This window comes from Eptatretus burgeri, chromosome 3 (assembly GCF_056783735.1).
Source record: "Eptatretus burgeri isolate ZD-2024b chromosome 3, Ebu_testis_v1, whole genome shotgun sequence".
Lineage (NCBI taxonomy): Eukaryota > Metazoa > Chordata > Myxini > Myxiniformes > Myxinidae > Eptatretus > Eptatretus burgeri.
In genome coordinates, this window is record NC_140963.1 from 17884552 (window position 1) to 17899440 (window position 14889).

A 14889-nucleotide genomic window follows, 5' to 3' on the forward strand; every position below is an offset into this window, starting at 1 on the left:
ACCTGATATATTAACATCCTTTATTTCATCAAGATTTACATCTTTAGGGTTGTTGAAAAAAATACAAATTTCTCCTTGCATATTACAGATGGTCTTATCTTTTCTTTCTAAAGCTTCATCCATAAGGTTTTTGTTCTTTGATACTTTTTCTTGTTTCATTGCTTTTTCTAGTTTTGAATATATTACTAGAAGGAGAGGAGAAACTTTTGTTAGAGATACTTTAATTGATGTTCTACCAGGTATACTAAAAGCCCTTCCACTGAAGGAAATTGAAGAACTCATATTATTTACCATAATAGTTTTTATCCAATAGTTGTTATATTTATCTTTGTTCAATTTTACATCCTTGACATATTTCTCAGTATCTTTAACAGATGAAGAGATTGATTGAAACTTGTCTTTTGTGTCTTGAAACATTGTATTTATTAAGTGAAAAAGTTGGAGGATAAAATGTTTTTAAGCACAGATTCACCTATAAATTAAACGAAATTTTCATCAAGAAAATTTTAGTTCAAGCAAAGTTTTATTCTATAAATATGGTGAATACAACGTAATGCGATGTTTGTAATCACGAATATAAACATTATAGAAAACACCTCCGAACCAACAAACACACATTTAATCTATTTCATCAAATATCTCCTCTTGAGTTGGAAAGAAAACATTGTGATATCTGTTCAAAGGATGTTTTGAAGAGTAGTTATAATCAACATCTTCAATCACAAAAACACAAGAAAAATGAGTTTAAAGTAAAGGGAGACTATTATATTAAAAACACTGATGGGGCATTTAAAGGGCATATAAAAATAAGGATTTTTCAATTTGGAGAACCCGGTCCATCATCAATAGCTGAATCAATTGAAATAGTGAAACCCGATGTTGAAAAATTTATTAAAAAGACATTAAAAGAAATAAAAACTTTAAAGTTTTATATGGGAGTGAAAATGAATATGAAAAGACAAGATGAAGAACAAACTCCTTATATGAGAACAGATCTTCATTTTATAACATCATTTCAAGATTTTTTGAATAGTGGGGTTTATGAAGAACTATCAAGACAAGAGGAGGATGTTGATAATACAGTGGTAGGAAGTGGATTCAATATTAAAAAATCATCTTTTTCGATATACACATTCTAAAATCAAACCCTCTTAAAGCTTCTTCTTATATTGAATTACCAAAAGAAATAAAACTAAAGAAGGCAGTTGTTAATATTAAGAACAATGATAATAAATGTTTTCTCTGGTCTGTTCTTGCTCACTTACATCCATCAAAATGTAATTCAGAAAGAGTAAAACAATATATGAAATATGAGAATACCTTGGACATTAAAGATTTTAAATTCCCAATGCCATTAACAGATATTCCTAAATTTGAGAAAAAGAATAATCTTTCTATTAATGTATATGGATTAACGGATACAAACAAAGTTCAAATATTAAAAATTTCAAACAACTATAAAAATGAAGAAACACACATTGACCTTTTATATTTTAGTGTTGGAAAGAATTCACATTACACATACATCAATAATTTATCAAGATTAATCTCTTCTCAGGTATTCAGAACAGCAAACAAAATATATCCTTGTAAGCGATGTCTTAATTCATTTCATACAAAAGAACGATTAGAACAACATTCAAAATATTGTAGTAATCATAAATCAGCTGTAATTACAATGCCTAAACCTGGTGAAAAGATTTATTTTGAAGATTATAATAAATCTATCATGCACCCATTTGTGATATACGCTGATTTTGAATGTATCCTTAAAAAGATAAATACTGCTTCTCCTAATCCAAAAGAACCATATACAAATAAATATCAAAAACATATTCCTTGTGGTTTCTGTTATTATATCAAATCATCTGTTGGAGAAAAGTATAACAAACTTGAACATTATCGTGGAAAAAATGCTTCACAAGAGTTTGTAAAACGATTAGAAAAGGATTGTATAAGACTCACTAAATTAATGAAAGAAACAAATGAACCGATGAAATTAACCAAAGAAGAAAAATTAGAATTTAGAATGAACAATATCTGTCATATTTGTGAGGGGGAAATTAAGGAGTCTAAAGTTAGAGACCATTGTCATCTTACTGGTAAATATAGAGGTCCCGCTCATTCCTGTTGTAATCTTAATTATAAATTACCTTCTTTTATTCCAGTCTTTCTTCACAACAGCGCCAACTATGATACACATCTATTTATAAATGAACTTTCAAAAACACCAGGGAATATTTCTGCCATAACAAACACAAGTCAAAAGTATATTTCATTTTCAAAAATGATATTCACAAAACCTATAACTCGTATTAGGTTTTTAGATTCTTACAAGTTTATGGGAACACCACTAGCCTACCTCGCATCAAATCTAAGCTCCACGGACTCTTTTCCAAATCTTAATTCATTCTTTCCAAAAGAGGAAATTCTCACTAAAGAGGAAATTCAGATTAAAGAGAGAATTCAAAGTAAAGAGGAAATTCTAACTGAAGATGAAATTCTAATTATAAAGAAAATTCGAACTAAAGAGGAAATTCAGATTAAAGATGAAATTCTGATTAAAGAAGGAATTCTTACGAGAGAGGAAATTCAAACAAGGAATGAAATTCAAAGTAAAGAGAAAATTCTTACAAGTAAGGGAATTTATCCTTATGATTATATGGATTCATTTATGAGATTTAAAGAAACACAACTTCCTTCAAAAGAAAGTTTCTATAATAACCTTTATGAAGAAGAGATAAGTGATAAGGAATATAAACACGCACAAGAAATATGGAAAATATTTAAGATAAAGAACCTTGGAGAATATCATGATTTATATCTAAAAACAGATGTTTTATTGTTAGCTGATGTGTTTGAGGCTTTTAGATCACTCTGTCATAATAAAAATTGTTATGGATTAGATCCTGCCCACTATTTCACAGCTCCTGGTTTAGCTTGGAGTGCAATGTTGAAAATGACAAAACAAGATATAGATTTAATCAGTGATGTGGATATGCTTTTGATGATTGAGAAGTCCAAGAGAGGTGGAATATCACAAGTATGTTCAAAAAGATATGCTAAAGCAAATAATAAATATCTTCCAAATTATGATAGTGAAAAAGATAGTAATTATTTGATGTATTTTGATGCTAATAATTTGTATGGATGGGCAATGTCTCAATCTCTGCCTTATGGTAAATTAGAGTGGGTGGAAGAAAAGGATTATGAAAAGGCTTTGATGAATATTGTTATTTCTTCTCAAGAGGAATTGAATGACGAAGAAGAAGGTTATTATTTTGAAGTTGATTTGAGGTACCCGAGTGATCTTCATAATAAGCATAAAGATCTTCCTTTTGCATGTGAGAAAGAAACTCCAAAGAAAGAATGGTTAAGTGATTATCATAAAAGTTTTAATATTAAAGGTAAATCAACAGAAAAGTTATTAACAACATTCTATGATAAAGAGGGATATGTTTTGCATCAGAGAAGCTTAAAACAGTTTTTGAGAGAAGGATTGAGAGTAGCTAAAATTCATAGAGTTTTAAAATTTAAACAAAGTCCTTGGGTGAAAAAGTATATTCAATTCAATACAGATATGAGAGCAAATACAAAAGTAAAATTTGAAGGGGACTTTTATAAATTAATGAATAATGCTGTATTTGGAAAGACTATGGAAAATGTTAGAAACAGACAAAACATTAGATTCGCAACATCTTGGAAAGAAGCTTCGAGATTGATAAATAAACCAAGTTTTGAGAGAGAAGAGGTTTTTTCAGAGAACTTTTCTGCAATTCATATGAAAAAGGAAAGTATTGTAATGGATAAACCAATTTATATTGGAACAGCAGTTCTTGATTTATCAAAGATATTGATGTATGATTATTTGTATAATGACTTAAAGAAAGAGTATGGTGAAAATGTTTCATTGTTGTATATGGATACTGATAGTTTTATCCTAGATATAAAAACTGATGATGTTTATGAAGATATGAAGAAAAATATTGGAGTATATGATACAAGTAATTTCAGCAAGAAGAGTGAGTTATTTTCCAAAAAGAATGAAAAGGTTATTGGAAAGTTTAAGGATGAGTTGGGTGGAAAAGTAATGAGTGAGTTTATTGGATTGAGAGCAAAGGCATATGCTTATAAGTATGGTGAACAGATTGATAAGAGGTTAAAGGGAATAAAGAAATATGTAATAAAGAAATCAATAACTTTTAGAAATTATTATAATTGTTTGATGAATAAGAAAGAAGAATATAGGAAAATGAATACAATAAGAAGTTATAAACATAACATATATAGTGAAGAAGTAAATAAAAAGGCATTAGGAGCCTTTGATGATAAGAGATTTATTTTAGATAATGGAATAGATTGTGTTCCATATGGATATTGTATGATAGAGTGTATAAAATAGATTATGTTTTAACGATGGGAAGATGGGTTAGGGTTTTTAAGGGCTACCGCCGCGTTTTGCACAATATATAAATGGTTAAACCAAGTATTAATCAAACTAAAGAGTGGAGAAAATCTCAGTCTTGGTATATAAATGGAAAACATAATGAATGTGAAAAATATCAAATAAGTCTTATTGAAAAAATAACTAAAACAAAGGTAAATAAAACAAATAAGCGAATTAATTTAAAAACTAGTAAGTTAGAGGATGTAAAGAAAATAATGAATATCCTTGAATGGACTGAAAACTTTGATGGTTATCAATTGAACAATGAAAAAACAATTTACTATAATCTCAAAATGATATGTGGCTCAGGAGGTGGCCAGATGAGAGCATTAAGAGAAGTTTATCATTTCGTAATGGCACAAATGGGGTATCTTAAAAAATATAAAGATTCAAATGTTTTGTTTGTCAATATTTTAGATGGGGATTATTGTGCAAAGAAAATTAAACTATTGAAGGAATTTGAGAATGAACAAATCTTTATAGGTTCAATGAGTGAGCTGTTCAACCCCCAGGTGTTCAATTCAATGAGGTTCAACCTCCAAGTTAAAAGGGGAGACAAATAAATATACCTTGGGATAAAAAGGGGGGTTTATTTTTAGGGAAAAAAAATATAAATCGCTGAAAATCCCCCATTCATTTACATGGGGAAAAGTGAGCCAGAATCAGTATTCTTACCAGAATTATATATATATATATCTTCTTCTTCTTTCGGCTGCTCCCGTTAGGGGTTGCCACAGCGGATCATCCGTATGATCCGCATCGAGATTTGGCACATGTTTTACGCCGGATGCCCTTCCTGACGCTACCCTGGTCGCCTCTTACGACACAGGGATATGGTACACCTATTTTAACCGGGGTATACACCGGCCCAGTATACTGGTACTCATTTCGCCGACCTCAGAAGGATGACAGGCTGAGTCAACCCCCTGGTGTATTAATTCAGTGGCTCAACGGGGCTTGAACTCAGGACCTTTTGGATCCCAAGCCGCTGCCCTAACCACTGCACCAACACCAGGATATATATATATATATATGTATGTGTGTGTGTGTGTATATATATATATATATATATATATATATATATATATATATATATATATATATATATATATATATATATATATATATATATATATATATATATATATATATATATATATATATATATATATATATATACACACACACACACACATACATATATACACACATACATATAAACACACATACATATATACACATACATATACAAGCCGGTAGGCAGCCTTGGGTCGCCAAGCATCCGGTGACCTTTGACCCCTGATCTGAGTTAATCTAGTACTAAGTACTTATGAAATTGCAATCGAATCGGTTAACCCGTGTATGAGCAAGGGGGCTATGAATGGTCATTTTGCCCGAACAATGCACTCATTGACCTTTGACCCCTGACTAAGCCGAGATAGGTCAATATGTCCTGAAGCAAAGTTGTACTACTCATTGACTACTATGTACCTATGAACTTTCATTCGTATCGGTTAATCTGTGTAGGAGCAAGGGGGATTTGAATGGTAATTTCGCCCGAAAAATGCACTTCTAGACTTTTGACCCCTGACCGACTCGAGATAGGTCATTATGCAAATGAGCAAAGTTGAAGTACTCATTACGGTCTATAAGCATGTAAAGATTCTTTCGAATCGGTTTAACCGTCTTGGAGCTAGTGCACTTTGAATTTTCAGCGGGAATACTCAATAGCCTTCAGACACCCAAGTTGAGAGGGTTACCATTTGGAAACTATAAGATATGGAGCAAAATGGATGTCATATAGCGGATAGGGAATCACCTTAAGATTATGCATATCAAATCTCATCCAGTTCCATCTACTGAGAACTACTCGGTATCCAATTGAATGAAAAGTACCGAAAATGCGGTTTGAAATCGGAAATCCCCAAAGTTCGAGGGAGTGCTTAGGGTGAACAAAGATCTAAATCGAAAATCCGGCTTGATCGTTTGTGTACATTGTATTCCAGACAATGAGTGTGAATTTTCATGACCATCCGACCATAGCCCAAGGAGGAGTAGCATTTGGCGCGAAGGCACCTCCAGCTCTCGCATATTATCGATTTTTGCACTAATTGACCTTTTACCCCTGACCTAAGCGAAATCGGTCAATATGTCCTGAGGCAAAGTTGTAGTACTCATTGAGTACCATGAACCTAGAAAGTTTCATTCGTATCGATGCACTCACCTGGTCGCTAGGGGGCCTTCAATTTTCACCAATTTTCGCGCATACCCTAATGTAGGGGGCGCTGCGGGTAAAGTATTCCATATATCACAAAAACCGGAATATATTTGATAGAGCATCACCTGTAGATCATTCTTGCCAAATTTCATAACCCTACATGGGATAATGGCTTTCGGAATTGATTTCGCATGAATGGTACCGATTTTGAAGGTTTTTTGGTTGTTGCTGGGAAACCAAAGCATCCCTAGCAACCATCACAATTTCCAAAGCACGAGGTCATAAGATGTACCTACCGCCCGAGTTTGGTCAAAATCCGCCCACGTTTACTACCAATTATGCTGATGACAAACGAACAAACATCCAAACAAACAGACAGAATTACTGACAATGAGGGTCACCTATTTCAGCGACCAAACAGACAGATAGAATAACAAGACGACGACGACGTCGTGCAGAGCATGTTACTATAAAAATCCATAAAACAAATTTGACCTCAAAAATAACTGGTGGTTGAATTCAATGACCTAATATGTCATCCCAACAATCGGCTTATGTTGAATTCAATATGTTGTTGAATTCAAATATGTCCTAAGATGTTGAATTAAAAAAAACCAATAGGCTTCTTCCTTATGACAAACTCTCCCATGTGTTGAAGTTTCGTGAAGATCGGTTTAAAATTGTGACCTGTAGGTGACAAACAATCAGCCAAGCCGGTAGGCGGACATGGGTAGTCGATCAAGTCGAATTTAGTCGTTTTTCAGCCGTTACTAGACAACAAAAGCGTCCATAGCAACGGTTATTTCTCACACATAACTAGGACATACCATGAACCTACCATACCAGTTTCATGTATGTCTGACTCATAGTCTGAGATATAACGAACTTCGCTTTTTTTGTTTTTTTTCGACCAGGGTTCATTCAAAGTCTATCTTCTCCGACAGTTTTCATGGGAGTGGGCTGAATTTTTTTGTCAAGGAGGCTGAATGTGTTGCCCACAAACGATCATAGTTTGATTTTTGAATTTCGATATTTTTATTTTTTTAGATTTTTTTGAAAATTTCAAAGGCCCGCTGCTATGCAACCGAGGGGTCCATAGCAACGGTTCTCAAACGCACATAACTAGGTCATGGTATGAACCTTCCACCAGAGTTTCATCAAAATCGGCCTACAATTAACGGAGTACTGGCCTGGACAGACAAACAGACAGACAGACAGACAGACATAACGACAGAAAACCTGACAATAAGGGGAGATAGATCGACTACCCAATACATCGACTACCCAACAGACAGACATAACGACGGAAAACCTGACAATAAGGGTAGCTAGATCGACTACCCAATAAAAAAATTGACTGGCCAAGAAACTTGAAAAATCTTCGATTTTGCAAGTAAAAATAAATACAACATAGAAAACAATGGACTAGAACCATGAGCTTCCTGTAATAAACTCCAAATACAACAGGTAGCAGGGAAAATAAAAAAAAACTATGATGAGGCCAACAATAGAAGAAATCAAAATAAGCAGTTTGTAAACAACCCAAAAAAGTTCTATGAAGAGCGAGGGAAACAAAAAAAGTAACAACTCCCTGTTAAAAGAAAGGACCTCCAAACATTTAGGAAAGATATATCTTCTTTTTCTTCTTCTTCTTTCGGCTGTTCCCATTAGGGGTCGCCACAGCGGATCATCCATTATGATCCGCATAATGATTTGGCATAGGTTTTACGCTGGATGCCCTTCCTGACGCAACCCTGGTCGCCTCTTACAACACAGGGATATGATACACCTATTCTAACCAGGGCATACACCGGGCCCAGTACACTGGTACTCACTTCGCCGACCTCGGAAGGATGACAGGCTGAGTCAACCCCCTGGTGTGTATTAATTCAAGCGGCCAACGGGGCTTGAACTAGGACTTTTTGGATCCCAAGCAACGGGGCTTGAACTGAGGACCTTTTGGATCCCAAGCCGTTACCCGAACCACTACGCCAACACCAGGCTATATATATATATATATATATGTATATATATATATATATATATATATATATATATATATATATATATATATATATATATATATATATATATATATATATGTATATATATATGTATATATATATATATATGTATATATATATATGTATATATATATATATATATATATATATATATATATGTATATATATATATATATATGTATATATATATATATATATATATATATATATATATATATATATATATATATATATATATATATATATATATATATATATATATATATATATATATATATATATATATATATATATATATATATATATATATATATATATATATATATATATATATATATATATATATATATATATATATATATATATATATATATATGTATATATATATATGTATATATATATATATATATATATATATATATATATATATGTATATATATATATATATATATATATATATATATATATATATATATGTATATATATATATATATATATATATATATATATATATATATATATATATATATATATATATATATATATATATATATATATATATATATATATATATATATATATATATATATGTATATATATATATATATATATATATATATATATATATATATATATATATATATATATATATATATATATATATATATATATATGTATATATATATATATGTATATATATATATATGTATATATATATATGTATATATATATATATGTATATATATATATATATGTATATATATATATATATAAGTAGGGTAAGAATACTGATTCTGGCTCACTTTTCCCCATGTAAATGAATGGGGGATTTTCAGCGATTTATATTTTTTTCCCTAAAAATAAATCCCCTTTTTATCCCAAGGTATATTTATTTGTCTCCCCTTTTAACTTGGAGGTTGAACCTCATTGAATTGAACACCTGGGGGTTGAACAGCTCACTCATTGAACCTATAAAGATTTGTTCATTCTCAAATTCCTTCAATAGTTTAATTTTCTTTGCACAATAATCCCCATCTAAAATATTGACAAACAAAACATTTGAATCTTTATATTTTTTAAGATACCCCATTTGTGCCATTATGAAATGATAAACTTCTCTTAATGCTCTTGTTTGACCACCTCCTGAGCCACAGGTTATTTTTGTTAAGCCCCGCCCACTTTTCTTTAAGCCCCGCCCACTTTTGTTAAGCCCCGCCCACTTTTCATAAGGTAATTTTTCTAAGCCACGCCCACTTTTCCTAAGCTCCGCCCACTTTTGCTAAGCTCCGCCCACTCTTACATCATTTCCAGTTCATCTCTGACTCACAAAGAAATCACTAGAAAATTACAGGATGTTATGGTTTTGAAAAATTTCCCAATGAAGGCTTGCCTTGGCTTGCCCAGGGAATTTCCAAAGGAAACCACACCCACCAGTCTTTCTCTATAAAAGCTTCAAACCCAGGCTCCATTTTAAACATTTGTTCTTGCTGGCAATGGTGTTCTGTGTGCTTGTCTCAAACTCTCTGTCTTCTATGGAACTAAACCTTCAAGTTGATGAACTGGATTCAAACCTCTTATCTATTGAGGTAAGATTTTTTATTTTCCTATTTTCAAACTTTGATTGAAGCATACTCATTTAATAATTAAATAACTTAATTAATACATTATTATTTTCTCTCACAGGAAATTGTATCTGAAAATACTGCTTTTGCTACAACTTGGGGGGAAATTGTTGGCTTGGTTGAAGACCTTGAGTGGGATGACTTTAGTGTTCCTTGGAACTCTCTGTCTTCTATGGAACTAAACCTTCAAGTTGATGAACTGGATTCAAACCTCTTATCTATTGAGGTAAGATTTTTTATTTTCCTATTTTCAAACTTTGATTGAAGCATACTCATTTAATAATTAAATAACTTAATTAATACATTATTATTTTCTCTCACAGGAAATTGTGTCTGAAATACGAAATGAAAATACTGCTTTTGCTACAACTTGGGGCGAAATTGTTGGCTTGGTTGAAGACCTTATGAGCGACCAAGACCCACAGAACGAGTTCGTCCTTGATGACCCAACCAAAGAGTTATACCTTGGAGACCAGCAAAATCCTGAAAAAGAGTTTTACAGCAATAGTACTCATTGTGAGTTATCAAGACAATACCCACTGAACAAGTTATACCTTGATGAGCCAGAATACAAGTTTTACCTTGGAGACTCACAAATTTTGAAAAAATCAGTAAATGAGTTCTGCCTTGATGGTTTAAATAACTACCTTGGAGACTCAGGAAAAGGGTTTTGCCAAGATGGTTCTAAATATGGGGCCTACCTTGGAGACTCACAAATTTTGAAAAAATCAGTAAATGAGTTCTGCCTTGATGGTTTAAATAACTACCTTGGAGACTCAGGAAAAGGGTTCTGCCAAGATGGTTCTAAATATGGGGCCTACCTTGGAGACTCACAAATTTTGAAAAAAATCAGTAAATGAGTTCTGCCTTGATGGTTTAAATAACTACCTTGGAGACTCAGGAAAAGGGTTCTGCCAAGATGGTTCTAAATATGGGGCCTACCTTGGAGACTCACAAATTTTGAAAAAATCAGTAAATGAGTTATCCTTAAGAGACTTTGTAAGTTGGTTTTACTTTGAATACTTGAAATGTGGGTTCTGGATTGATAACTCACAATGTGATACATATCTTGGAAACTCAACGGGAATGTGGTTATACCTTGAAGACTTGGAAAGTTGGGTTTATGTTGGACACTTGAAACTTTTTTGGGGGCTTTTATTTATTTATTTATTTATTTATTATTATTATTATTTTATTTATTTATATTTTGGAGACTTTTGGAGTTGCTATCACTCTTTGGGATCTAAACCTATCGATGTAGTTCTTTGTCGGATGGTGCTTGATGGGAGCAAGATCAAGAAAGTTCTGGGAAGAAAGTGCAGGCTTACTCCCTCTTTCTACGTCATCAAACCTGAAAGCCTTAAAAGACAGAATTGGAAGAAGAGAAAAAAACAAAAAATATACATTGTTCGTTCTGGGAAGAAAGTGCAGGCTTACTCCCTCTTTCTACGTCATCAAACCTGAAAGCCTTAAAAGACAGAATTGGAAGAAGAGAAAAAAACAAAAAATATACATTGTTCGTTCTGGGAAGAAAGTGCAGGCTTACTCCCTCTTTCTACGTCATCAAACCTGAAAGCCTTAAAAGACAGAATTGGAAGAAGAAAAAAAAAAAAACGTAAAAATATATATATATAGGTGGAAATCTCATTTTGAAAAAGACATTGTGTTGGGCGAGGATTGAGTTGGGGTTGAGATTTTGAATGTGAGGGTTGGGGTTGAGATTTTGAATGTGAGGGTTGGGACACACACACATACACATCAACAAACAAAAGTTAAGCCTTGACTATTCAGTTGAGGATTCTGTGTTTGGGGTTCACAGATCTAAGAACGTCCCCCTTGACACACATTATATACTGTTATACACCTCGGACTTGGCCCTCGAGTGTCCACAACGGTGTATAGTAGGAGGGAGTGAAGCGCCAACCTATTGCTCCCATTGCACACACACACACAAACAAAAGTTAAGCCTTGACTATTCAGTTGAGGATTCTGTGTTTGGGGTTCACAGATCTAAGAACGTCCCCCTTGACACACATTATATACTGTAATACACCTCGGACTTGTCCCTCTAGTGTCCACAAAGGTGTATTATCTGCTTAGTTTTGTCTTTTGTAATTCCTGTGAATAAAATGAACCTAAAATCTCTTCCCCTTCCAAATCATATATTTTATAAGTCCAAGGAACTGTATCTATTACATCAACAATTTTAAAAAGTTCTTTCGTCCATCGTTCAGTAAAACCCTTTTCAAAATGAGATTTCCACCTATATATTCTTACGATATCACCAACTTTGAACTTAGGTTTTCTGACATTAATCTCTTTTTCATATTTTAATTTTGTAAATGTTTCTGATGGCTTCATATTCGTTGACGTGTGAATCGTGTCATTATACTTATCCACAATATCCTGAATAAAAGATGACCATTGTTGTGAACCGAGTTGTGTGAATTTTTTATATAGTCTCTCTTTTAAGGTACGATTAAAACGTTCAACAACAACTGCCTTCCCTTCATTAAAGGTACTGTATAATGTAATACTGTTATTTTTTAGAAAATTCATAAATGTCTTGTTATAAAACTCTCTACCCTCATCAGTCCACAATTTCTTAGGTTTTCTCTTACTTTTATTAAATATCTGTTGAAAAGCTAACATAAGAGTATTACCTGTTTTGTTTTTTAAAGGGACAACCCACGCATATCTACTCCTCAAATCAATAACGGTTAAAGCATACTTGTACCCCTTATCATTATTGAGTTCAATCAAATCAGCAGACCAGATATAATCAACTTCCTTGGAATAAACTTTCCTTCTCTGAAACTTTGTGAATATTGGTTTATGTAATTCATCAGCTAATTGCTCTTCAGTCTTAATGGCATCATTAGAGCCTATAAGTTTTTTGAATTTCCAAGTCCAAGTTTCAATTTAGCACTAATCATCTTCTTCACGATGAACCTATCAACTTTTTCTCTCAAGGTTGGATTTTGTATCAGAGACAAATTATACAACATTTCTCTATCGGCTTCATGCTTTTCTTCCAACGTTGTGGTATTCCCATAATCAATATCGTGTCTCATGCACACTTCATCAACTCTATTGATTGGTTTACTCCAGGATTTAGGATTGTCTGCCTCATCTAATCTTTTATCTAAGTTTGTGCCTGGACCACAGAAAGAATAACCTGGAAGATGTAATTCCCCTGGTATTCCAGTAGTTGTAAATTTACTTCCTGATAAAAACTTTTGTATATCTCCTCCGAGTTTGTGTTTGGAGATAAATTGATTTTTTTTGAACCACACACCGAACATATACCTTTTTGTATAACCCTGTTATTTTTACTTTTAATATATGAAATATTTTTAGTATTAGTTTTCTTTTTACATTTGAGACAATAACTCATTTATTTATGAGAAAAATTCCTGCAGAGTGCAAAAACCTTTTTAGTTTCCAACATGCACATTTGAATCTTAATTTTTAAAACATAAAGAATCCTTAGAAATGCCTTCACTCTCTCCTCCATTTATTTAAGAAAAAACTTGAATTAAAATCCATATCTTGTCGATGCTAATAGTCTTGTCGAAAGTATTGCAAATAGACTTGTCAATTCTTTGTTTTCCTCCTCGGTGGGTTGAGTTATTTTCTGTAATACCACCAATCTTTTTTGAATCTCACTGGTTTCCATATTTTGATATTTATTCATTCTCTCTCTTTCCTCCCTCTCTCTCTTCTCTCTTTCCTCCCTCTCTCTCTTCTCTCTTTCCTCCCTCTCTCTATTCTCTCTTTCCTCCTTCTCTCTCTTCTCCTTTTCCTCCTTCTCTCTCTTCTCCTTTTCCTCCTTCTCTTTCTTCTCCCTCTCTCTCTTCTCTCTTTCCTCCTTCTCTCTCTCTTCCCTCTCTTCTTCAACTCCTTCCTCATCCCTTACTATACTTGAATCGTTTACACCCCATAGAATATTATACATATATTCATCAGGATTTCTTGTTATTCCTGTATCCAAAATAATTTTTTTTACAACAGGATACCAATAAAATTTCTTTTGAATTTCTAAAAGAGCCTTACCTTTTCTTAACCTTATAATTTTTTCATTATTTAACATTCTAATTAAATCTAAAGTTGTCGGTTTATCAACATCAGCATAATGCCAATCTTTTATTGAAAATACCTCATTCTTATGTTGTAGAACATATTTATTAAAATACCAAATACCCTTTTCTTGAAGGTATGCTTGAACACAGAAATGATAATTTTCTTGAAGCCTTCTTGCTGTCATTTATGTATTAGAAATATATGTTAGAATAATATTATGGCACGAAACACCTCCCCATCTTCCCATAGTTAAATCATTTTGTATTTCCTTACTTATTATATATAATCCTGTTTTTTCTGTTTTCATGAGATAAACAAGGGCAAAACCATTATTATATTTACCCTTATTAAATTCTTTTATTTGTTGTTTACTAATCGTGGCTCCACAAAACTCATTCTCGATACCAAGTGGATAATATTCTTCCTTACGAGACTGATTTAATTGTTCCAGGTCTTCGAGGTTAATTTTAAATGACCAATTATACCCTAAATCAT

The 14889-nt window shown here is 32.5% G+C and overlaps 1 long non-coding RNA gene across 1 annotated transcript; it reads left to right on the forward strand.

Annotated features, from left to right (window-relative positions):
• The first annotated feature begins 9519 nt into the window (after nucleotides 1-9519).
• Nucleotides 9520-12739, forward strand: LOC147029471 (uncharacterized). The gene is made up of 2 exons (XR_015055922.1): nucleotides 9520-10537; nucleotides 10635-12739. It is a non-coding gene; the product is annotated as an uncharacterized LOC147029471 (long non-coding RNA).
• The last annotated feature ends 2150 nt before the right edge of the window (nucleotides 12740-14889 follow it).